The sequence below is a fragment of the Anabrus simplex genome, chromosome 14, assembly GCF_040414725.1.
Source record: "Anabrus simplex isolate iqAnaSimp1 chromosome 14, ASM4041472v1, whole genome shotgun sequence".
Classification (NCBI taxonomy): Eukaryota; Metazoa; Arthropoda; class Insecta; order Orthoptera; family Tettigoniidae; genus Anabrus; species Anabrus simplex.
The window spans coordinates 96,551,765-96,578,613 of record NC_090278.1 but is presented as its reverse complement, the minus strand read 5'-3'; the positions used below and the strand labels follow the sequence as shown (position 1 = coordinate 96,578,613).

Sequence of the window (26,849 nt, the reverse complement as noted above, 5' to 3'; positions counted from 1 at the left end):
TTATAAGTTACCAAGTTTGGTTGGCATCGTTCCAGTGGTTTAGGAAGAGATGTGAAACATTCATACAGGGTTATTAAACTAAGATGTCACGGAAATAACGTCTAAACAATTAACGATATCGGTATTCTGTTTTCATATTCGTAAATGATACCCAGAGGCTTGTAAAATAATGTGCTACTTATTCTCATGGGGTGATTAATAACCGACATATTGATACTAACTCCATATTTTTAAATGGAACGGCGCGCATATATATCAAGTGGCCTAAAAGTTCAACCGCGTACAAGTTCAAATATATAAGTATTTTCAAAATCGGACAGTTAATTTTTGAGATATCAATAAAAACCGCATTTGGAGTTTTGCGTGCCATCGGCCAAGGACGTACTGGCCACAGAACGGCTACCATGCACACATAATGTGATGTACCGCCACATACCGTGGGTGTGCAACTGGCGAACACACAACCCGGGAAGGGAGATAAAAGATATTTTGTTTTGTTTTGAAATCCATGTGTAACAGGCTGCGCTCAGTTTGGCGTTTTTCTCCACGTATCGGCATGGGAAGGATTTGGAAAGGATGTCTGCGTGACCTATCTCAAATGTATCAAAGTATTTTATTTACTGTATTCCTTTTAAAAACATCAACCCTCCCTGTCCTGTCATGAGTTTGCCTGTCAGACACACTTTGCAAACCTGTCACATGTGTACGATATGCTTACATGCCTGGTATCCATTCTGTGGCTAAAATCACACCAAGCAAACTGTATGTCCTTCCCCGACCGCACGCCGTCTGACGCGGCATGAAAAACCGCGCGTATTGTTCTTATTGATATCTCAAGAAGTAACTGTCCGAATTTGATAATGCTTACTTATTTGAATTTGTACGCAGTTAAACTTTTAGGCCAGCCGTTCCATTTTAAAATATGGAGTTAGTATCAATATCTCGGTTAGAATGAATAGCCTTTGGGTATCATTTACGAATATGAAAACAGGATACCAATATCTTTAATGGTTTAGACGTTATTTCCGTGTAACATGTTAGGTGAATATCCCAGTATACAGTGCATTACAGTCTTGTCTGTACACCCGACTTAGCAGATTTAATGTCTTTATAACTTCTAACCAATACATTACCAATGCACGAGACTTGGATAAGTTATTGCACAAGGTGTTGAGAACTTAATGTTAGCGATCAAAAGTCTCGGTACATCATTTTAAAAGAATGGGAGTGAAATATGCTGTGTAGTGGCCTACTTGCTTGCAACAGTCTTGTTTGTACATGTTCACTACCTCGTATTTGCTCGGGAACACTCCTAGTTACCTGGTGTGTATGTTGTGCTGTGCTAGTGTAAATAGTTTCGCAGTTAGTGCACCAGGCCGTGTTGTTACATAATGGATAAAATAACAGAGTTAAGTGACGAACTAAAAAGTGTAAGTGTATTTCTCGGATCACAAGGGTATTCTCTGCGTAAAATTGGACGCAAAGTAAATAAACCGCATCCCACATTACACTATGTGTTGAACAAATTCAGATATAAAGGAGCCACAAAGAATTTGCCAAGGAAAGAAAAAGAAAAGATACTGACGAACGTTATATTGTGAAACAAGTAAACCGAATCCACAATTAAGTGCGCCAAAGATCCGCGTAATACTGGAAGGAAGTACGGTGAAGAAAATGTCAAGTCATACAATTCGTAGGATATTGTGGGAATATCACGGTAGACGAGCACGGAAAAAGCCGTTTATTGCTAAGACAAATCGACGAGCCAGAATGAAATTTACCGGAGAGTTTGAAAACAAGGATTGTATGTTCTGGAACAAAGTTATTTGGTCAGAAGAGACCCAAGTATCTCTATACGGTTCGGATGGAAGTCATGAATGGAGAAAAGTAAATACAGCCAATAAACCGGCAAATAAGCTACCCACCCTACGTCATCGAGATGGGTCAAATATAATTTGCGGGTGCATATCTTCTTATGGAGAGGGAAATATCGAAATCAACAATGGCATCATGGACAGATGGGGTTATTTAAAGATTTTAAAGGACAGTGTCAAACAGAATGCAGTAAAAATGGGGTTGGGGTGTTGCTACATCTTTCAGCCAGACAATGACCCCAAGCACACAGCTCATATTTAGAAGCAGTGGCTTATATGGAACGTACCAACGCAACTGCGAACTCCTACCCAATGCCCTGATTTGAACCACATAGAACATTTGTGGGTCGATCTAAAAACAAGGGCTCAAGCAAGGAAACCTCAATCACTTGAGCAGTTAAGAAGTATAGTCAACAAAGAATGGGGTAAAACCGACCATAAAAGATGTGCTAAACTGGTTCATTCCGTGAAGCAAAGGTGCAAGGCAGTTTCCAAGGCCAGACGACACTCATCGGGGTATTAAATCCAAGGTAACAAGTGTTTTTGAGTGAACTTTTCATTTTCTTCTGTAAGTGTACAAACAAGATTGCTGCACGATGAAATGTTCAGTTTTGGTACATTGCTTGAATCTGTGTTAAAATGTACGATCACAGATCTGTTTTTTATTATTTAGATTGTTTATTAATGTATCTATTACGAGAGGGGCAATAAGTTGGTGTACAAACAAGACTGTTATGCACTGTATACCAGTATATCGATGTGTTCAGAACAAGTCGGGCTCCAGTGGACGGGACACGAGAGACGAAACATTCAAGGTGCCGTATGTTTGGAGAGTCGAGTACACGGATGTTGTTAATAAAGAAGTGATTGCAACCTTGGTACAGATCGGTGAACGTTTGTGACCGTGCCCCATTACCACAAGGAGAGAGATTTGATCGTATTGTAATTACCTCCTCTCAAGGTGGGCTTCTATTGGGAATATCGAGAATTGTGAATTACCTCAGCAAGACCCCAACTCAGTCTCAACAAGATAACAGTTATCCCCACAGTTCAATAATAATAATAATAATAATAATAATAATAATAATAATAATAATAATAATAATAATAATAATAATAATAATAATAATAATAATAATAAATGTCCAAACCCTTATCTAGATTCTCTACGGGGTCCGGTATGAGGTGAGACTATAATCTGTCGTGGCGGGTTTTTATGACCGGATGCCCTTCCTGACGCCAAACTCATCAGAGGACATAACGAGATGAAATGAATGACGTGACAGATGGTAGTAGGAAAGGAGAGGCTGAAACCCGGTGCCGGCACATAGCCTACTCTTGTCCAATAACACCAGTGGGACTGTTCAAAGTTTTACGTCCCCATTCGACGGACGAATTCATATGAGCACTGCGGAGGTGTTTGGAATTGATTCCAGGCTTCTGGCAAGCAATCTATGTATACCACCACCTCTCCAACATTCTGATGGTGACCAACGCGACGCTGGCCTCGGTGTCAGACCGTTTAGACTTGAACGCCACCAGGGGTACTAAATCAGTTTCAACAATACATTGTCTAATTTATAATCCGCGATTTACATCGCATAACATTATTATTTTGTAAATATTTCAAGTATTTTGATTAAGTTATACCTTTAATTTGATTATTAACACTGTCAAAAGAGTAAACAATATGAAATATCTAAAGCAACAAATGATCACTGTGTCATAAAATACGGAGATAAAACAATGTCATTGTCTCATGACACGACCATAAGTCATAATAAAAGGAATATACGAACATTTTTGTCAATTTAGTGCATAAATAGTATTACATATTTTATCAATACTACATTTCTATGTACATACTGTATTTGGTGATATATTTCATCCGGGCGCTAGTAACACTCTTGCGTGTTTCTGTGTTGGTTGTCTGAATCTGCAGAGAATATTGTTGGGACAAACACAAACACCCAGTCCCCGAGCCAGAATAATTAATCAGCGTCATTAAAAACTCCGATTCACCCGGGAATCGAACCCGAGACCCTCGGCTTTAACGCTGACCATTCAGCCAAGGAGTCGGACTAATAGAAATATACGCTAGGCTATATCTTGTAAAAAAAAAAAAAGTAATGTGTCGATAGAATCTTTAAGGCCAATAACAACGGTTTAATCTGTGATTATAAAAGGTCTTGGAGAAGCTGCGTCATCACGTTATCGGTTCCTTCCCGATCAGTCAATTCAAGTGACAAGCAGGAATCATCTGCTGATACGGAGTAATTTTCTTGTCCATTTAATCCTATACCGTGAAATTAAACATTATATTAGAGAGTACTCGTTCGTTAAGCGCTTAACGTGCGTGCAGACTCTGCCCTTCCCTTTCTAACACCCGTCAAGTACACTTTATAATCTCCCATCTCTTCCTTGTTATCTCCCCTTACCCGAATATCATTTACTTCCAGCACATCCAGGTGCATCCTCTTTGCTGACTCAGCCAGTTCTACTTTATTTCTTCCATAAGCCCCATTAATATTGATAGTTCCCCGTCGAATTCCATTTCATTCACCAAGTTGTTTCCAAGGAGTCCCTCGCCTGTCAAATGGGAGTGGGACTCCGTTACTCCCACAGGTCCGAGGCTTGCTTAAAATGTTCTGAACTCGGTAAATTCATGAAGCAGGATGCTGCCCTACTTACACATAGTCCAAGTGAGGATCTCTCCTCTAACTGGTTATGGACCACCGGTGGATTGTATAGTCCTAGCCGCCTGAGCACAAGGAGGGCCATGACTCAGAGTATGTCCGAGATGCCCACTCCCATTCCATAGCAACTGATATCCGGACTCTCAGGACCACTTACTAGGCCACTCGGTTATTGATTAATAATTAATTCTATTTGCTTTACGTCCCACTAACTACTTTTACGGTTTTCGGAGACGTCTAGGTGCCGGAATTTAGTCCCAAAGAAGATCTTTTTTACATGCCAGTAAATCTACCGACACGAGGCTGACATATTTGAACACCAGCCAAGTTGGGGTCAGAAGGCCAGCGCCTCAACCGTCTGAGCCACTCAGCCCGACCCACTCAGTTGTTGCCCATGGTTCACGAACTAGGACGTGACTACAGTAACCCACACCATGAACATTGAGTATATCTATATCTTAAAAACTGAAGATGTTACAGACGTGAAAATTGGTACATGGAATTTCCTTTAAAAAAGAAACATGCATTTTTTGTTTCTGGAAAATCCACTTAAGGGAGGGGGGAAAAGGGGGGAAAAGGGGGGTGACTTTTTAAAATGAGTACATCTCATAAACTTATCATATTACAGGCGTAAGAATGGGTATTTAAAATCTCTTTTAAAAATTAAAAAGCAAATCATAAGGAATCTCGTTTTAAAATAAAGAAACACGTATTTTTTGGTTTTCTGAAAATTCACTTAAGAGGAGAGAGGGTGAAAAGGGCAGAAAATGGGATTAAATCCTTTAATTGGGGTTCCAAAGTAAATACGTCTTTTTAGTTTTCGGAAAGTCAGGTTAAGCGCGGGGGCGGGGGGGGGGGGGGAAGTGAAGAAGTTCAAACTGTCGCTGTTACGATGCACTTTAAAAAACACCAAACACTTACGCAACTTAACACATCTTTTAACAATCTGGTTTAAGCCGCACCAACACAGATAGGACTTATGGGATAGGAAAGGGCGAGGAGTGGGAAGGAAGCGGCCGTGGCCTTAAGTAAGGTACAGTGGTTTTGAAGTTAACATGGGAATACGGAGAAAGAGTGAGATCAGCTGAGTCTCTTGCATACACCGTTTTATAGCTTTCTATATTCCAAAGTCTTTGGTAGCTAGGAGTACTGTGGCTGTTCGAGAGCGATCAGCGTCTGCTGCAGCTCATCACTCTGACACCATATAAGGAGTAAGGTCGTGCAAAACTGGAAACTCGCGGAAATCAAGAAACACCGTAACCTTAGACTCACAAATAATTTCCTCAGCAATAGACAAAGATAAACTGCAAACTGTCACGCAGAAATTACGGAGAATTTGCAGAGAGATAGATATGAGTGACGTAAATAAAAGAGTGGTGCAGAGAGAAAAACTGCAGGCCAACGAGCTTTGAAGTGCTGCTTAAGAACCCGCTTTACGTTGTCCGATTTCAGTTTCCATTTGAAGGGTTCTGTAGGTTGTTGAAAATTATTATTTTAACATGGATATATTTTTGGGCTGGGGGTCTGCCTGGATCTTCTTCTTCTTATTATTATTCTGGTGCTTTGCCCACACCTGCGTTGCACATGTGGATTTGGCCCTTTTTACGATCGGATGCCCTTCCTGACGCCAAGCCTATGCGGAGGGATGTAATCCCTATTGCGTGTTTTTTTTGGTGCTTGGTAGTGTAATGTGTTGTCTGAATACGAACAGGAAAGTGTTGGGACACACAAAAATATCCAGTCCCCGAGCCAGAAGAATTAAATCGTCGACACAGCGGGGAATCGAACCCGGGACCTTCTGAACGGAAGCCCTAAACGCTGACCAATCAGCCAAGGAGTCGGACTGAGGGTCTAGTGTGAGCAATTTAGCGCGGAAAAAACACGACGCCATCGAAATCAGGCAACGAGTGTACGTCATATGGACGACACCATTTTGGTGGGCGGAAAGGCGTGTTTTGTGAAGATGTAGGTGTTGAACAAAGCGATAGCGAATAATGGTAACGGGAAAACGTTCAATGAAATTCTGAACACTGCGGAAGGAAAAGGAATATGTTTATTGGATGTAAAATTATGTCTCCTGGACCAATAGGAGGTCTCATTTTTTATAATGCGCATCTTGCGAATATTTATGACCATAACATTGTCAGCTGCCATATTGTTGGACGTAGATGATGATGCTACTCTCTTTGGGTGTCGTAAGAGGGCAACAACCAAAGAATCTGTATTCGCCCAAAAACATATCCATGAGCCTATGCTTTTCCGTGTATCGAAGAAATGTATATACAGCTTCTATTTCCCTGTCGGTGTCTCTAGAGTGTAAAATATAGGAGAAATGGGTCTCCCATCTCTTCCTAACTTCGACGAACATTGTTTCAGAGTTTTCTCTGTTCTTCTTGGTCATGCAGACTGGTCTGTTCACTCTCTGCATACTCCAGTGAAGCTTGATTTGTTCAGGTTTGTCAAACTTTGAGTAAGGTGGTGATAGTTTTGCTTTCTTGTGATGTTCGTTCCTAGCGCATCATGATAGACAGAAAGTGAACAGCGCCATGTTATTAGAAGGCTGTGCTTTTAACCATGGATTCGTGCAACAAGAGGACACAATAGCGAGTGGCTCAGGCGATAGAGTTCAGTCCGGTGGTGCTCAGACACGTCAACGCCGTGTCCGTACATTTACTAGCACATTACTGTTTTAAGAGTAAGTACAACTAACCAACCATCCTCTACATAACACTAATCAAAGAGAAAAATGGAAGGGATCGGACACTTCGAAAATGAAGATATCGGCCAAAGAAATACAAGGACGACGAAAATGAAAATGAAAGACACCCTGGGCCTCGAATGTTCTAATAGCGTTGTGGTCGGAAAAGAACAAGAGTTGACCAAGGAAGGTCGGGTAGGATAGATGAGAGTGAGGAACCTGGGACAAGTAAGTGCAATCAGTACCAGAACTCAGCTAAGGGCCCCGTGGTCACGAACACACGCTCCCAAGTTAAGAGCCCTGGGGTCCTTTCATACGCCTCTTAGGACAGGCAGGGGTTGTTCTACCGCCCCCACCCATAGGGGGCGTATTATGCAGCAATTTTAAGGACCAGTGTAGGTAGCAACAACAGTCTGACTTCGGTTTGACGCAACAGCACGAGCATCTTGAGCTACTGAAATTAGTGTAGCTCCCGAGTGTGGCGTGGAGTCATTGGATTTGATTCAGATATTTCTGGAAGTATACGGCGAAAATAAAATCAAGGAGATAACATTCGTGGACATTGCTCATAATGTCGCCAGTAAATGGCTTCACAATGATCGAAGACCACAGAGCCGCTTGTCAGATGTTGCTAGTCGTTTAACCTCGCACTAACACATCGAAGATTTTCGGCGAAGCTAGGAGTGCGGTAGCGTGGTGTGAAAATCAGAAACCACGCAAAACCACCTTGACGGTTGACGACGGTGGGATTAGAATCCACCACCTCCTGAATGAAAGCTCACAGCTACGCGACCCTAACCGCATCGCCGTCAAGAGGCCAGTTCCGCCCTACATCTACTGCCCTACAGACCCACTGTGCATCGAATTTGTCTTGAAGACGTTTACATTTGTTTTTATTATTAACAATAACATTTCAGACATTGCATTTTGGAGATAGTGGGTTCGATTCCCCCTGTCGTTGGCCCTAGAGTTCGAACAGCTTAATATAAAGTTCACAGTCATATCCTTTTCACTCCTAGCCCTTTCCTATCGCATCGTCGCGATAAGACCTGTCTGTGTTGCTGCGACGTAAAGCAAAATATAAAAGTAACACATCTCCCTTTGCGAAAATCACGTGATAGAATAAATATATCTCTCAGTCATGGCCATCCACCTATACCTTACATCACAGCCTGCACGGTAGCTAGGTAACATTGTCTGACCATCCATCCATACCTTACATCATAGGTAACACTGTGTGGCCGTCCATCCATACCTTACATCACAGCCTGCACGGTTGCTAGGTAACATTGTCTGACCATCCATCCATACCTTACATCACAGCCTGCACGGTTGCTAGGTAACATTGTCTGACCATCCATCCATAACCTTACATCACAGCCTGCACGGTTACTAGGTAATTGTCTGGCCACCCATCCATACCTTACATCACAGCCTGCACGGTTACTAGGTAATTGTCTGGCCATCCATCCATACCTTACATCGCAGCCTGCATGGTTACTAGGTAACATTGTCTGGCCATCCATCCATACCTTACATCACAGCCTGCACGACTGTTAGGGTTACACTTCCGTCACGCATTGTTCATACGCCCCCAGCCATATGACATATTTACGTCAGATCATTCACTCTCATACTGACAAGACAGACAATTTCAACAATACCTATCTCGGAGTAGTCTTTGCTATGATTGGGATGCTAAGAGGAGAACACCTACGAAGCTTGTAATTATGTCGGAAGCAGCCTACTCACCATTCCGCGCAGATGTCTTGCGGCGAGCCAGCTTGCCCCATACTGAAGTCAGCTGTGGACAATCTCGGAGTCCTCGCATAATTAGCCTTCGTTCTGAACCCGACACTTGACCAGAGTCAAGTAACCGTTGTTTAGCAGGCGTCACACTGCCAATGAATACCAATCACTGATCGATCATACACTCCGGCCTTGGGCTAACTTCACACCATCTGCAAACTGCTGCACGCCAGCGAAAGCGGAACGTAACATACACCCTGCATGCTTCAGGTGATTCGTCCTTTATCAAGATCTTTGCTTTGGACGGTTGTCGTATTTCATTTCTTAATGAATGAATCGTCTGCACACCGGCCCAAGGATTGTGAAAAAAATAAACAGACCCAACACCCACCGGTCCCTGAGGCGAGTAACGCACCAATAATGCATTCCGTAATCATTAATGATTGGTGCGGTAACAACATGTACTGTGTGTGTGTGTATATGTTCAGTCATCAGCCCGAAGGCTGGTTGGATCCTCAAAAGTTCACCGTCAGCTGTCATAGATGGCGTAGGCATCAATGAAGAGGCGTACTAGAGAAAAGAGGAGGGAGGGAGTTTCCCGTTGCTTTCCTCACTGAGTCAGAAGTTGCTATTTCATATCAGTCTGCGTAGGCCACTGAATTGCACGCATCAACTGACCCTATAAGCGACATTCTCACATCAAACATAACAGGGACTGCTGCATAAGGAATGCTATTGCTAGCATTGCTCATACCTCAGTCGGGGCGGATAACCTTAGATGTTAGGCCCCTTTAAACAACAAGCATCATCATCATCCCTCAGTCACTTCCATATTGTGATGAGAATGAGAGAGGACAATGTTCTAGCGCATACCAGAAGACACAGCGTACTGCCTACTGATACTTTTTCTGAACAGAATTAAGTCAAATGTAAGTCATTTTACACTGATCACATTTAGAAAATTAAAATACTTACTCGTGCTATATCCCATCCTTCCAAATACTTATCAGCATTGTTCACCTTACTGAAGACCGCCTGGTGAGCACTGACTGTCGAGGCCATATCTAAATGGTCTGACACCGAGTGGGAAAAAAAAAAATCACCATCAAAATGTTCGCCGGCATAACACAAGAGCTCGTGGTACACAATTTCCAATCACCAGATTCCGTGCCTAAAGACTGGATTCAATTTCAAACCTCTGTGCAGGTTTCATATGCACTGCTGATCGTGATCCGTACGTCGGATGGAGATGTTAAGCGTTCAGCGTAATCGACGATTGAATTATCGTCCTCCTATAGCCAAACATGCAGGTTGCCCATGGACATCAAATAGGAATACCTGCACCAGGCGAGCGAAATTGTCGTCGGAAATAAATAAATAAATAAATAAATAAATAAATAAATAAATAAATAAATAAATAAATAAATAAATAAATAAATAAATAAATAAATAAATAAATAAATAAATAAATAAATAAGTACAGTACATAAAGAAAGAAAGAAAGAAAGAAAGAAAGAAAGAAAGAAAGCCTTACACATTTTCATTCGGTTTCCAAACTACGTATTCAACAGTGTTTTCACAGTCCCACATTTTAATATGGATATGTGGTTGCGGTCTATTTGATATCAGCTTCGACAAAAAGCCGACACCGTAACCAGGCAACCAGTGTACGTCATATGATGGAAGAACGACGCCATTTTGGTGGACGGAGAGGCGTGTTTTTGGAAGAAGATGATGTTGGAGGTATTTTAGACTTAGGGGGCCTGTATAGAGAGGCTGCAAACAAAGTAATGGCGAATAATGAACATTAACATTCTGAAAATTGCTGAAGGAAGAGAAAAAATATTTATTTATTTATTTATTTATTTATTTATTTATTTATTTATTTATTTATTTATTTATTTATTTATTTATTTATTTATTTATTTATTTATTTATTTCGGTTTATCAGAACTCTATCTCCCCTGAGGGTGGAGTGAAGGACGTTCTTCCGTAAAAGACCATCTTTGGAGGTTTCCTAACTTCCTCTCGGAAACCTTTCAACTGCGATACTATTCTTCTGGTTCTGCTTCGATCCTTGATATTTTCTTATCCGATGTCCATTTCCCCATATCCTTAAGGATTTCGGTGAGTTGTCTGGAAACTTATCCCTCCCTCCCTCAAAGTGAGCCTGTCTTCGTTCATTCTGAGGATATGTCCAAATAACTGGGCTCGTTTCTTTTTCATCGATTCCACTGTTCCCTCCGTTTCCTTCTATATTTCCTTATTTGATCTCAATATCCATTGTTCAAAACATACCTACTTCCTAGAATCTTCCTCCAAGTCTTTCCTTCCTTCTTTTCTAGTAGTTGTTCGCGTAAGCATTTGTTGATGTGGTCCAAAGTTTCAGCAGCGCACAATGCTTGGAGCCTGGTAACCACAACACCCTCAAACTGCACTCATCCATTGTAAAGTGCTATGCCAGTTCCATCTTCCCTGTTCGTTGCTTTCACTGCACCATTGTGTTGAATCATCCCACCAGCGAAGGTCATCACTTTCTCAATCTTTCCTTCTGCTGTCTTCATGAACCTTGGAAGTGACTAATATTATTTATTATTCGCTAATCGGCCAACTAGGGACCACGATAAGTTACATTATATATTCTGGCGTTCTCCCTACCACTGTGCACCCATTGTCCACTTCACGTCCCAAAAGTCACAATGTGTGTTCTGAAAAGGTCTCGTTTGTGCGCGTCATCTGGTCTTAGGCCCATTTCTTCGAGGTCTTTCTTGACAAGGATTTGTTGGTTTTGGTTTTGAGTCGAAATTGTTAAAAATGTGTTTTGTCTATCGAGAGTCGTGCCCGTAGAAGCGAACCCTGCGTTTGCGAATTGTGTCTGTGCCATAGAATAGATTTCTTGTTTGCATTTTCTTACGTAGATTGCGTTTTTGTACTTTGGGCCAAGTATGTTAAGGGAAAGCTTTCTCTCTTTCTGCTCGAACTTAGCGAGCGCACATTTCTGAGAGAGGATAAGGCATTCTGACGCATAGAAAGAGAGAGTGGTGGTGGTGGTTATTGTTTTAAGATGAAGTACAACCAGGCAACCATCCTCTACTTAACACTAATCAGAGAGAATAATGGAAGGTCTCCGACACTTCCAAAAATGAAAGTATCAGCCAAAGAAAGACAATGGCTACGAAGGGCGTGAAAATGAAAGACTCCCTATGCCTCGCTAACCTAATACCGTCTGGGTCGGAAAGGAACAAGAGTTGACCAAGAGAGGTCGGATAGGATAGATGAAAGTGAGGAGCCTGGCACAAGTAAGTGGAAGCAATGTCAGAACTCATGTCGTCCACCCACGCTCCCAAGTTGAGAACCCCTCGGGCTCCTTTCAGTCACCTCTTAAGATCTCTACCGCCCCCACCCAGAGTAGGAGAATAAAGAGATACCAGTTTGACGACAGTGTTGAAATGATGAAGTTTGGTATTTATAGAAAAGTACATGTTCTTATCTTTGTTGCGGGTGGTTTGTAAAGCTAATTCCATTTTTATTGCTCTGACCGCTAGGGCCTTTGTATCTAGTCCATTTGACTGGATCCACTCACCAAGGTATTTAAACTTATGCACACGGTTTATTGTTCCATATTTGGTGTTCAGTTGGGTCGTGTTGTCTTTGATATTCGACATTATTTCAGTCTTTTATATATATATATAATTCGCTGGGGCCATCAAGGACCACGTTAAGTCTTGTTGCATTTGACACTGAACTTGGCCTTCTTTAGAGCCCAAATTTCCCTCATTCTTTGTGACTGGGCCTGCTTACGCTCCTCTGTCCAAGGGGCACCGTGTCTTCTCTTCGGTTGCTCGTCTCGGTTTAGCTCGTTCGTCAATATTTTCTTGCGGAAGAGATCTCTGTTAAGGGCGTCTTCAGCTGAGATATGTAGCATTTGCAGGTCTTCTTTGGTATTTCTAAACCAGGGAATTGTGGTTTTGGGGTTTGAATCAAAAAAGTGAAAGATTTCTTTAGTTAACTTTCTTCCGTCCATTCTTTTCACATGACCGTATTATCGTGCCCGTCTTTTTCTGATTGTGTCGGTAATTTTCTCTATTTTGCTGTAGACTTCCTTGTTGGATCTCTTTTGATGGATTCCATTTCTGTACTTTGATCCCAAGATTCCTCTCACAATTTTGCGTTCTCTTTTCTCCAGTTCTTCAAGGAGTCCTTTGTTGGCATTTAGAGACAGGGTTTCGGCTGCATATAGAACTACTGGCTTCAGAACTGTTTCATAGTGACGTATCTTGGTGTTTTGGGAAAGGCATTTTTTGTTGTAGGTTGTGCGGGATGTTTGGTAGGCTATTTCCAGTTTGCGTACTCGCTCCTGAAGTGCTTCTTTGTCCAGTCCATTTTCCATGATGATCTCACCCAGGTATTTGAATTTGTCTACTGGGGCGATGTCCCCGTATTTCGTATGGAGTTTTGGTGGAGCCTCTTTGATGTTAGTCATTACTTCTGTTTTCTCAAACAATATCTGCAAACCAGTTTGTTCGGCAATTTCCTTTAAAATTTCAACTTGAGCTCTAGCGGTTTCTATGTCGTTTGAGAGAACAGCAATATCATCAGCAAATGCTAAGCAGTCTGTTGTGATCCCCTTGGATTTGGTTCCTATTCTCAATGGACTGTAGTTGGTTTCCTGTAATCTCACCCGCCAGCTTCTGATGATCTTTTCAAGAACACAGTTGAAGAGTATCGGCGATAGCCCATCACCTTGTCGGACTCCTGTTTTGATGTCAAAGGAATGCGAGAGACATCCGTGGAACTTCACCTTGGATTTTGTATCGGTCAGGGTGGCTCTAATTAATGCCACCAGTTTCAAATCAACTCCAAATTCATTTAAGATGTTTAGCAGGACTTCCCGGTCAATGGAGTCGTACGCTTTCTTAAAGTCCACAAAGACAGACACATACTGCTTGGACCTTAGTGTACAATATCTGATGATCGTTTTGAGATTTTGGATCTGTTCAGCTGTTGAGCGACCTTTTCTGAACCCTCCTTGGTATTCACCTATTTGATGTTCGACATGTGCTTCCAAACGCTCCAGGATGGCAAGTCATAGAATTTTGTAAGTCACGGGTAGCAAAGATAGTAGTTGTTGATGTTCTTCATGCTGCCTTTTTTGTGTAATGGATGGATCAAAGCTATTTTCCAATCTTCGGGTAGGGTCTCCTTGTTCCAAATTTTTTCTATTTGCTTTTGCAATATATCAAGTGATTCCTCTGGGGCATATTTCCATAGTTCTGCTACTACTGAGTCTTCCCCCGGCGCTTTGTTATTTTTGAGACGGGCAATGTGGCGCTTGATTTCATCTCTGTCGGGTGGTCTGGAATCTGGGTACCTGAGTAAGGGTTCCTTGGTCTCAATGGCGCTTTGCGGTTTAGAGCAATTAAGTAAATTCTTGAAGTAATCTGCCAGAATGCTGCAATTTTCTTCATTTGACGTCGCCAGTGTGCCGTCCTTTCGCTCAAAGCATAGAGATAGTGGTTTATAGCCAGTGAGTTTGCGTTTGAAGGCTCTGTAGTACTCTCTGCTTTCATTCTTCCTAAAGTTTTGTTCTATCTTTTCAATGAGAGATTTTTCGTATTTACGTTTCTCAGTTCTGAACACCCTAGCTGCTTGGGCACGTTGGGTTTTGTAGGTTTCCCAATCATTTTCTGATTTCGTAGAGTAGTACTGTTTCCACGCATTGAGTCTTTCTTGGAGGACTGATTCGCAGGTACCATTCCACCAGGCATGCTTTTTGCTTCTCTTGATTTCTGCAACGTCTTTGGCGGCCTCAACAAGGAGACTTTTGGCGTTGTTAAAGTCACAGTCATTTGGTCTAGCCTTCTCCTGGAACTCCTCGACCCTTTGCCGAAGTTTATCATTGTCGAAGCGTGTGATCTGTTTGGTTGTCTTCCTTGTGTTTGCGGGAATTGGTTTGAATTTGATAAGAGACATATAATGATCTGAGGCCACATTGATGCCTTTCTTTACCTTGACATTCAGAATCTCAGGGCTGTTTCTCCTGGAGATTGCAACATGATCAATTTGGAACTCTCCGAGAGCTTGGACGGGAGAACGCCAAGTTGTGGGTAGATGGCGAAAGTGGGTCGACATGACCTGCAGGTTGTGATTTTCGCAAATGGATACCAGTCTTTTGCCGTTGGGATTGGTTCTTTTGTGAGCAGGGTAATTTCCTATAACTTTCTTGTACTTCTGTTCACGTCCTAGTTGGGCATTGAAGTCACCCAAAAGAAGCTTGACATGGTGTTTGGGGATTTTGTTTAATTTTTCATCCAGAAGGTCCCAGAAATTATCAACTTCGTCTGGATCAGACTTGTTCTTATCGTTTGTAGGAGCATGTGCGTTAACTAGGGCGTAGGTTTTGTTCGCGCATTTAATTGTGAGTATAGACAATCTGTCATTCACAGGTTCGAAATTTGCAACCGATTTAAGGATCTTGGTTCTAACAGCAAACGCGGTTCCAAGCATCACAGCTCCATTGAGGATTCCTCTTTGCGCTTTGCTCTTGAAAAATCGGTAGCCTTCGGATTCAAAAATCTCTTCATCTGGGTACCTTGTTTCCTGTAGGGCCATTATGGATATATGATTTTCGTGAAGAGCTTTGGTGAGGGTTTTCAGCTTGCCAGTTTGTGTAAGTGAATTTATGTTGAAAGTTGCTAGAAAGGTTTTAGATTTTGGCCTGAGTTTTTGACTCTTCGGGGTACACCGAGACGCTCCGACTTGTCTCTTGCATGATGTCGAGTCTCCCCCAGAATCCGAATGAGACTCGTGCGCCGTGGCATTCACGACGAGGGATTTATCCGAAGATTTACCCCCTGGGGTATGTTTCTTGAAATGTTGTGCCATCATGCTTTTTGACTTGACTTTGCTTTGGACGGGTACCCATCCTTTTACAACTAGGGTTGTTAGCCCTAGATGTTGCCTCAAGATGTTTTCTGGCTTCTGGTCATTTACCAGTCTTCGCCGTAACCCTGGCAAGGGACCAGTTTTTTTTTCACGGTGGTATTTTATTTCCCTACTACCCTCTGACTCTGCTGGCGGCAGAGCCAGCGAGCTTCCCCAGTTCCAATGGGACGCGCCCGATGGAGGTAACCGGTAAATCCCCACACGGGTCCGTCTTTTATTATTATTACTATTATTAATATTATGATCAATCTCCCTGGACGATCAGACGTCAGCGACTTGCGTAAGGTACAGCAATTATCGTTCAAGAAAGAGAACCCCTATTACCTTAACACTAAGCTATTTGCGTTGCGAGTATAATTCAAGGTGAACCTTTAAGATTTCTGCGTCAAGGTCATTCAAATAAAATAACCGGCTTACGAGCTGTCTTCGCTTTATGAACAGTGACGTACTTCGACGTTTCACTGCCTGAAAATCCCCACACATAATTATTGGGTCTTTAATAGGTCGCCATTCCCAGTTATAATAATAATAATAATAATAATAATAATAATAATAATAATAATAATAATAATAATAATAATAATAATAATAATAATATGCATCCTCTATTGAAATACAAAGGAAAAAGGATTGCCCGAAGGAGCATTAATTTTTACTCTATTCACTTAAAGATTTTGTTTTTTCGTGGCACGTCGTTAGATGATACTTGGTACACCTCTGATTACAGAGTACACATTCACATTTGTCACTCGAGTTCTGGAATGATCTGACTGAATATATCTTATGGTGGAAACCATGAATGACTGACAACTCTCGTTATGTCTTTGATCTTGATTCTGTCCATCATGGCGTCAGTAGTATAAAAGGCTTGGTCGGTCTCTCTTCTCTTTGCTTGTCTACACCCTAATAGCTGTGTAGATGGCCCTGTACCTGACAATGATAATATTTCATCCTCAGGTCCTCTATGTCGAAGGATTCTTTCGCTAGCTCGTACGGGCCATTTTTCCAACTTTCAGGGCACATTTTAAGAAACGCGATTTGACACACTCTAATCTTTCGAGATCACAGATTGTGAGGTGATCCTATATTATTTCTAGACCATATGTCACAATGGGCGAGATGGACGTATGGAACAGTGACAAAGCTGTAATGAGAGATAGTGCTGTTAGATTTTTGATCTTATAGATGGCTCTGATGGCTTTTGCTGACCTCTTCTTGTATATGATGGCTGAATGATCTTGTTGAAGTCTGAAGAGTTATACCCAGGTAACTGATTTTGTCCACTACGATTAATGTTTCGTTGAACGACATAATATTTAAGATTAGATTTTCCGCCTTTCCTAAAAGTCATTTGAACTGTTTTTTGAAGGATAAATTCAAAGTGATCCTCATTTACCCATTTTTCTGGTTCTATCAATGCTATCTGTAATTCGAATTTGTTTGGGGACTCTAATAGCATGCCAACTGCATAAAGTAATAGCGTTGTACTTGGGGTGTCCTGAATTATACTGATGTCTGCCGTGATTTAAAGGATCACCCTGCAAAACTCCATTCGTCTGCCTGATATGCTAATGCCGTCGTCAATTTCTATAAGGTTGTATGCCAAGATGTGTTCCAAAAGAGTTGTTATCGGACGCAAGTCATTGGACACCAAGTAATTTATAGTATTTCCCTGCGGATTTTCTTAATGCTTCTTCCGCTTCATTTAGTAGGTAAGTGTTGTGCTTTTTCCGGGCGTAAACCCAAATTGGCATTCTGGAATTTATGCTATCTGTAAAAAAAGAAAATGAAATGGCGTATGGCTTTTAGTGCCGGGAGTGTCCGAGAACAAGTTCGGCTCGCCAGATGCAGGTCTTTTGAGTTGACACTCGTAGGCGATCTGCGCGTCGGGATGACAATGAAATGATGATGAAGACGACAAATACACCCAGCCCCCGTGCCAGTGAAATTAACCGACCCTACCAGAAATCAAACCCGGGACCTTTGTGACCAAAGGCCAGCACGCTAACCATTTAGCCACGGAGTCGAACTATGCTATCGGTGTTAGTTTGGTTGTGAGGAGCTTCATGAATATTTTGAAGATGTTATTCTCCAGTGCAGTCCCTCTATATGAATTGGGGTCACTTGAATCCGCTTTTCCTTTGTAAAGGATTTTTATTATGGTAGGTCTCCAAATGTCAGGAATGGTCCAGGTTTTAATGGTAGAAGTGCGTCAAGAGTCTGCTTTAGATGTTCCGGACAAATGTGGTCAGGTCCAGGAGTTTCTTATTTTTATTTTTCCATGTTCTATGGTATCTTTGATTTCTTCCATGATTACTTTTATTGTGTTCTCTTCTGGAGAAAGTCGAACTGAGGATAAGTTACATCTCTTGGACTCTTGGTTCAGAAGGGCAGTAAAGTGTTCTTCCCATTGTGCATGGGAATTTCATTGGATTTAAAACGGTTCATTTCTTCGAAGTGCAACAAAAGGATCGGCTTCTACTTCTATGTGATCTGATATTTTGGTGTGAAGGAGTTGTGATGTGCGTATAGTTGAAGGTTATCATCCGTGACATGAGTTCCTGCTTTGTACAATACATGGAGTTTCTTTCATTTAGCTCAGCATGTTTAATCAAACCAAATCCGGGACCTTCTTTTTTTCTCATGGGAAGAGTAGCTTTGTGTATTGAATCTGTGACTATTTTTAGTACTTCATTTAATTGCCGCTCATTTATGAGTCGTTCTGCTCCGGTGATATCTTCATGGCTGATCTTTTCTTGGTCTATTATTCTGGAGAATTTCCTTCTGTTTTTGTGTTGTGGAAATGTCTCATCTAATAGCAAGATGTCTGTTACTCTAGGCTTGGAAGATATAGATTCCTACGTTCCATACGTTCATGCGCAACGATATGGGTCGTACGGAGAAATATTGTACGAGCATGTTTTCACACTACAGCGACTGTATCCGATTTTCCGCACTGAACCACATTTTAGTTGAAGCGGCAGCAAACGATGGATGAAGAGGGTGTCGTTGCTATGCGGTATTGTCACCGAAGCTGAAAGGAAATATGGAGAGTGGTAGTGATTATTGTTTTAAGAGGAAGTACAACTAGGCAACATTCCTCTATATAACACTAATCTGAGAGAGAAAAAATGACCGGGCGAGTTGGCCGTGCACGTAGAGGCGCGCGGCTGTGAGCTTGCATCCGGGAGATAGTAGGTTCGAATCCCACTATCGGCAGCACTGAAAATGGTTTTCCGTTGTTTCCCATTTTCACACCAGGCAAATGCTGGGGCTGTACCTTAATTAAGGCCACGGCCGCTTCCTTCCAACTCCTAGGCCTTTCCTATCCCATCGTCGCCATAAGACCTATCTGTGTCGGTGCGACGTAAAGCCCCTAGCAAAGAAAAAGAGAAAAAATGAAAGGAATCCCACACTTCGAAAAATGAAGGTATCGGCCAAAGAAAGACAAGGGCCACGAACAGCGTGGAAATTAAAGACCCCCTAGCCCTCGGAAACCTAATAGCGTCGGGGTCGGAAAAGAACAAAAGTTGACCACGGGAGGTCGGATAGGACAGATGAAAGTGAGGATCCTGGCAAAGCGGAAGCAGCTCAAGGCCCCGTAGTAGCTAACCCACACTCCCAAGTTGAGAGACGCTGGGGCCCCTTTTAGTCGCCTCTTACGACAGGCAGGGGATACCGTGTGTGTTATTCTACCGCCCCCATCTACAATAAGGTAAGTGCCGGTCTGAGTAGCTCAGACGGAAGAGCGCTGGCCTTCTTACCACAACTTAGCAGGTTCGAACCTGGTGCTCAAATATGTCAGCCTCGTATCAGTAGATTTACTGGCACGCAGAAGAACTACCACGGGGCAAAATTTCGGTACCTCGGCGTCTCCGAAAACCTTCAAAAGTAGTGTGATATAGAAAACAATGACATTATTATTACGGTAAGTCAAATTACATTGCTTTCAGATGCATAAAAACATGTTTATTTAATGAGGTTTCAACAAACGACATCATCTGTAGATACTGATATACTTTCGAAACTTAGCAAATAGAAAGTGGAAAAAAAAAAAAGGCAGCAGATGTTCATTTACAAAGTGGATAAAAAATAGAAAATACCAGAACAAAGTGACACGTAGTCTACAAGGCTGGGCGGAACCTCAACACTTCCGCCATCAGCTGTCATGGATAGTCTAGGCGTCAAAGTAGTATAGTAGGGAAATGAGGAGTGAGGTGGTTTCCCGTTGTTTTCTTCGTGAGAAGTTGCTGTAACGTATTAGTCCAGCAAAATGCACATACCCCTAACTCTATGAGCGAAGTTTTCACATTATTCATAGCAGGGACTGGCTGCATAAGGAATTACATTGGTATCATAGCTCATACCTCATTCACTTTCATATCGTGAAAGCCAAGGATGAGACTGAGACAGTTCAATCTGCTGTAGGCTCTACGTCACGACGATGGGAGAGGAAAGGGCTAGAAGTGGGAAGGAAGTGGCTGTGGCTTTAATTTAAGTACAGCACCAGCATTTGCCTGGCGTGAAAATGGGAAACCACGGAAAACAATCTGCGCGACTCCCGCCGGTGATATTCGAACCACAGTCCCCCGAAGTGATCCAAACCGCACGGCCAATTAACTCGGTACTTAAATAAATAATAATGTAGTTCTTACAATCGTGGTAAACATCATAATATGTGTAGTCCTCTGTAACATTTAAGAAACTGTCATCTGGCCTTGGTCCTGTCAGAAGGAATACCTCGGGTTCAAAGTGACGCCTTATCGAATGCAAGAAGTGTAATATCTTTACCCCCTCATCCATCCGGGCTTTTTTCTTCCTTCTATTAACATCGCTCGTCAAAGTTTTGATGAATACACGAGTTTTTCTGTATAATTATAAACATAATTATTAATTTAATTGTTACACTATATTAACTAAACAGTTTTAGGACTTCCAGTTTCTGAGTACTTGTGTAAGTTATATTCGAAATGTCTTCCTCGTAGGTTAAGTCGCCCTTTGTTGTAACTACCAAACTCTGTCAATGTTTACAATTTAACCGTAATTAATTTCCTCCAATCGTTTAGACCAGGAAACAGATATTACAGGGATAAATGCATAACCCGCTCCGCTTCGTTTGCTCTCAGTTCTACTGATGTGAATCTTGTGTGACCGAGGATGAGAAACCTTGAAGTCGCTAAATAACCTGATATCCTTCTCACATCATGAAAAGGCGTACAAAATTATAAATTAAAAAAAAAAAAAACAATTAAGAGGAAAGTGAGTGTTCGTTACGCAATATCACTAATGAGGATCGCTCATTAAAACAGAAGAACGGGGAGTTGCGACACCAGCTTGTTGCTACGGTAAACAAATCACCATCAATGGACTGCCCCAACCTCATTCTCTCTGCAATGGCTTATTGAATGTTAGTGTTCCTCGCGCTGGGTCCGGATACAGAACCGCCTGGTCTTGTCTTAAGAACAACTAACAACTCTTGTTCATACTGTATGTACAGTCCAGAACAAAGATAATAATTCGAATTTCACTGCTAATATAAGCACTTGCACTGCTACGCATAAACAGTAGCATAGGGACGATGGAACGTCTGTTTATATTTTATTTTATTTTTGTTGCTTGAAAAATGAACACGTCAAAGCGATAAATGACCACCTCTGTGGTGTAGGGGCATGCTAGTGGTTAGTGCCCGGGTCGATTCCCGGTTCTGCCACGAAATTTGAAACGTGGTACGAGGGCTGGAACGGAGTCCACTCACTCTCGGGAGGTCAACTGAGTCGAGACAGAGAGAGAGAGAGAGAGAGAGAGAGGGGGGGGAATGATCGATATTCTGCTCACCCATCCTCGAAGTGGTTTTCCGTGGTTTCTCACTTCTCCTCCAGGCAAATGCCGCGATGGTAGTGTCTATCTAACGTAAGACCATGGCCGTTTCCTTCCCTCTTCCTCGTCTATACCTTCCAATCTTCCCATCCCACCACAAGGCCCCTGATCGGTATAGCAGGTGAGGCGGCCTGGGCGATGTACTGGTCCTCCTCCCCAGTTGTATACCCCTACTCAAATTCTCACGCTCCAGGACACTGCCCTTGAGGCGGTAAAGTAGGATCCCTCGCTGAGTCCGAGGGAAAAACCAACGCTGGAGGGTAAGCGGATTAACAAAGAAAGAAAGATAAGCGATAAATGCCGAAATAAAGTTTTCACTCATATGAAATCCTGTTCAAAAACAGAAAACAAGACACGAGTGTTTCTTTCTTATTAATAAATGGGTATTGCCTGACTAGAAAAGTACACGTTAAAACATGTTCTTATATTTTATACTTGACTAAGTGTTGTACTCGTCGTTGAGGGAACTATCAGTCTTATCTTGTGCATGTTTATTCATGTTGTTGCTGTCATTCTGAGGCATCTGTAAACGGCCTCTCCTGGCTCCCTCTGGCCCTGCGGAGTTTCATCAAATCAAAGGTGGAAGTATGTTGCGGCTGGACAGGCAGCGATGTTGTTGTGGATCAAGAAGGCGGTGAACTGGTGTGTTAAGTTTGAGAGGAATACCAATGTCACTACTGTGGTAAGAGTTAATTGTGCCTTCAAATACACGGCAGAGAATTTAGGGGCGGAGTGAAACGGGTAGTTTCCATTGCTGTCCCAACATTTTTAAGAACAAAGCATCAGATTAAAATTCAAGAAGTACATAGGGCCTACCTTGCAACTCTCATAGATATATTCATCGACTCTTGGATCGAACTATCAGAAGGCCGCCAATGGCATTTCCATTATTTTTCACTGTATCGGGAAAATGTTAGAACAAAGAAGCTTGTAAGTAATATTCTGATTCAATTTTATCATGGGCGATATTTCTGTAAAACCAATCGTAAAAGAGATTCATATAGTTTTATGTCTCAAAACCCTCCTCCTGCTGAATATTTCTGAACAACGTGTAGCTAAGATCCCACCCGCCTTTATCGTAAACTAACAATCACAGAAGGAAGAGGTTAGACATTTTAGAGATTAAAGGAGGACAAGCCCCGTGAAAAATCTGTAGTTACCTGAACCAAGACAACTGGAAAAAACTGATCGAGAGGTCAAAGAATTAGAAACCACCGTTCTATTTGTGAAGCTCTGACAGCCAGAGGTGACCTAAGTGACACGCTTAAAGAAGAATCCATAATTCATGAAGCATGCTACTGACTCAGTCATTTATGGCACTTTACACCGGCCTACACGACACACCTTGAGGAAGCCCGACTGCCTCTAGCTTCTTTACTTCTGGAGCGGAGTAGACTTCAACAGGACTCATAAATCATAATAGTATTAATTGTTTAACGTCACTTCAATTGAACTCAGACGCCACGGTGATGGAGTTTTGTTCCGTAGCAGTTCTTATGCATTATTTAGTGCTATCACTCAGACTTTTCTTAATTGATTTCATAGAACTTGACAATTTATTCCAATCCCTAACTCCTCTTCCTATTACTTAATATTTGCCCCAATTTGTCCAACGTTATCTTCTTCTTATTATCTTTCCTACCCTTGAAAGTTCTACTCTAAGCTTATTCATCTACTGGTGTCATTCCGCGTCATCTCACCCTGTGGGTGGGGGCGGTAGAATAACACCCATGGTACCCCTGCCTGTCCAAGGAGGCGACTAAAAGGGGCCCCAGGGGTTCTCAACTTGGGAGCGTGGGTTGGCGACCTCAGTTCTGGCATTGCTTCCACTTACTTGTGCCAGGCTCCTCACTTTCATCAATACTATCCGACCTCCCTTGGTCAACTCTTGTTCTTTTCCGACCCCGAAGCTATTAGATCACTCGAGGCGTAGGGAATCTTTCATTTCCACGCCCTTCGTGGCCCTTGTCTTTCTTTGACCGATATCTTTATTTTTCGAAATGTTGAATCCCTTCCATTTTTTCTCTGGTTAGTGTTATATAGAGGATGGCTGCCTAGTTGTACTTCCTCTTAAAACAATAATCGCCGGGCTGAGTGGCTCAGACGGTTGAGGCGCTGGCTTTCTGACCCCAACTTGGCAGGTTCGATCCTGGCTCAGTGCGGTGGTATTTGAAGGTGCTCAAATACGTCAGCCTCGTGTCGGTAGATTTACTGGCACGTAAAAGAACTCCCGCGGGACTAAATTCCGGCACCTCGGCGTCTATGAAGACCTTAAAATAGTAGTGGGACGTAAAGCAAATAACATTATTATTATTAAAACAATAATCACTACCACAACTTCCGCGTCATCTCTTCACTGACAGTTCGGAACATCCTGCTGAGTTGAGCAGCTCGTCTCCTAACTTGTAAATCTTCGCAGCCTACAATTTGTTACATTCTCGTGATTCGCATCGACACAGATAAGTTTTATGGCGACAATGGGATAGGAAAGGCGTAGGAGTAGGAAGGAAGCGGGTGTGGCCTTAATTAAGGCACAGCCCCAGCATTTGCCTGATGTGAAAACGAGAAACCACGGAAAACCACCTTTGGGGCTGCCGACAGTGGGATTCGAATCCACTATCTCCCGAATGCAAGCTCACAGCTTCGCGCTCCTAAGCGCACAGCCAACCCGCTCGGTGTTCTACAACACTCAAATTCTTTCAGATGCCACCGAACACAACTGCTATCGCTTGGAAATTGAAGGATATCTGCCCGACATACGACTTCATAACTTGACCAATATGAGCATCTTGTTATGTACTACTAGAAGACTGCGTCTCCCCAGGGAGCGTATATTACAATTTGCGAAGCCGCATTGAGTCCTGTTCTGGTCTCGTTATTTTTCCTTGCTCTCTGATCATAGCACGTTCTTTCCGATTTCCACAACATTTAAGGACTCCTTCATTCTTCTTACTTTCATGATCCTTCGTTTTCATTCTTCATTGTTGGTCCTTTCTGATTAAAGTGTATACATTAAAACCTTCGTAACCAGATAGCGTAAGGATAAATCTCCTTCAGCACATTAGTAGGCTACTGGAATGCAAACTATTAATGATCTGTTTCTTTTTTTTTTCATTTCCAGAAAAATAAGTTATTTCACAACAATTGCAATGTTATTAACTTTCTTGAAAAAATATTTTTAGCATCATTAAGCCTCATCTGTTCCTTGAAAATATGGGGTAAAATTTAATGTACTGGTTTCCTTCTTCAAATATTTCTAACATGCTGTTTCCCTAGTGGTTCTTACTTTACTGGTGACTTAAGCAGTTCCAAACTGTAGTCCGCCTTAGTGATGTAACTGTTCCCGTTCAAACTCTCTGCGTCCAATTTCTTTCAGATGAATCTCTGAAGGTTCGCTGCGTGGGACGTTTCCTAGCAGACATGTCAGTATATTGACTTATAAATTTTATACAGAGAAGGTAACTCTGTTAAATTCTTAATAGTAAAGCTTCAAACCACAGGTCATAGAAAATTCACGCTACCGGCTTAAGAGTACGCTAAGGCGCTACTGCTTGAAAGTAGCGGTTTTCCTCCAATAGAGCTACTGTAGTAGCCATGATACCAGCTGCTACACGGTATGCAGTGAAAGACTTTGTAACTATTTAAAGCAATTAAGACAATTATGTAGGAAAATTGGGTCCGTCTCATTGGCCTTGTCGGGGATTTTAATCGCGTCTTATTAATTCTTCTGGCTCGGGGACTGGGCATTTGTCTTTGTACCAGCACGTTCCTCTTTATATTGAGAAAACACACGACACTGCCAACCACCATAGAAACACGCAATAGTGATCACATCCCCCCATACTGGGTTGGCGTCAGGAAGGGCATCCGGCCGTAAAACAGAACAAAATCCTTGTGTGGTACACAGTTCGCTCCCGGGACCACACAAATGTGGGAAAAGCGGTAGAAGAAGAGGTAGGAAAATTGACAACCCTATAATTACTAATAATTTTTCGACGACCTTCAGATTGCACCCTTTAAATTAAGGGGTGGCTCGCTGAAATCTGCTCAATTGCTTTCTCAAACATTTCTATCATCAGAAAACGGCTTATCAAATTATATACGGTATATAAATGCAGAGAATAATTCAATAAAATCTTGCATGTAGTGAAGAAAATTTCCACTTTTTTATCATGGAACTTGAAAAGAGCTTGATACGAAAATCAGCATTTCGAAAACTAAAGAGGGGGTATATTGGGTATTCAGTCCTAAGGCTGGTTGGATCCTCAACAGCTGTTATAGATGACCTAGGCATTACTGAAGAGGCGTACTAAGGAAATAAGGAGTGAGGTAGTTTTCCGTTGCTTTCCTCACTGAACCAGAAGTTGCTATTACCTATCAGTCTGCCAAGCCCACTGAAATACATGCACCAACCGACCCTATGAGCAACGTTTTCACACCATTCATAGCAGGGACTGGAGGCATAAGGAATGGCATTACTAGCATCGCTCATACCTCATTAAACTGGGAAAAAACCTGAAACGACTTGGTTCAAGTTAGGAAATACAATGGAGTATTTCGAGTTCTTAGCATCTGCCTTCTCGCAGGATGAAAGTACAGTAAGTGAAATGAAGTTACATTGTAGCAAAGCTAATGCAGCGAGTGTGAGAAAGTGTTGAGATAAAGCTTAAACTATCTTTACATTACTTTGGTTTAGACAGGTGTAGTACGAGAGCAAAAGCTATATTTTCAATGCAGTGTCGATACAGTTTAAAATCAATTACCATACATCTTTCTGGACTTATATTTGGAACAGCAGCAACGGTGAAATGCACAACCACCATATCTCATTAACATGGTCTATCTGGAATCAGCTTCCCCGGCACTACTGTAACCATGGCAACCAGTGTACGTCATCTTCTATCAAGTGAACACCGTTCTACTCCTCCGTCCGCCGGAACTGGCATACAGAGCAGCAGGAAGAAGTAAAACCCTACGAACGGCATATCATTCCCTACTCTACTCTAGGGT

At 42.1% G+C, this 26,849-nt stretch overlaps 2 protein-coding genes across 2 annotated transcripts in view; one reads left to right on the top strand and one right to left on the bottom strand.

The window, feature by feature from the left end:
* Nucleotides 1-26,849, bottom strand: part of LOC136885533 (phospholipid-transporting ATPase IF) — a 266,970-nt gene that overhangs the window by 221,711 nt on the left and 18,410 nt on the right. The gene's annotated exons all lie outside the window — the stretch shown is intronic.
* LOC136885539 (uncharacterized) overlaps nucleotides 6,100-26,849 on the top strand; it is a 392,796-nt gene continuing 372,046 nt past the window's right edge. The window contains exon 1 of the mRNA XM_068230449.1: nucleotides 6,100-6,112. The gene's annotated coding sequence lies outside the window, so the exon portion shown is untranslated. The remainder of the gene's footprint in view (nucleotides 6,113-26,849) is intronic.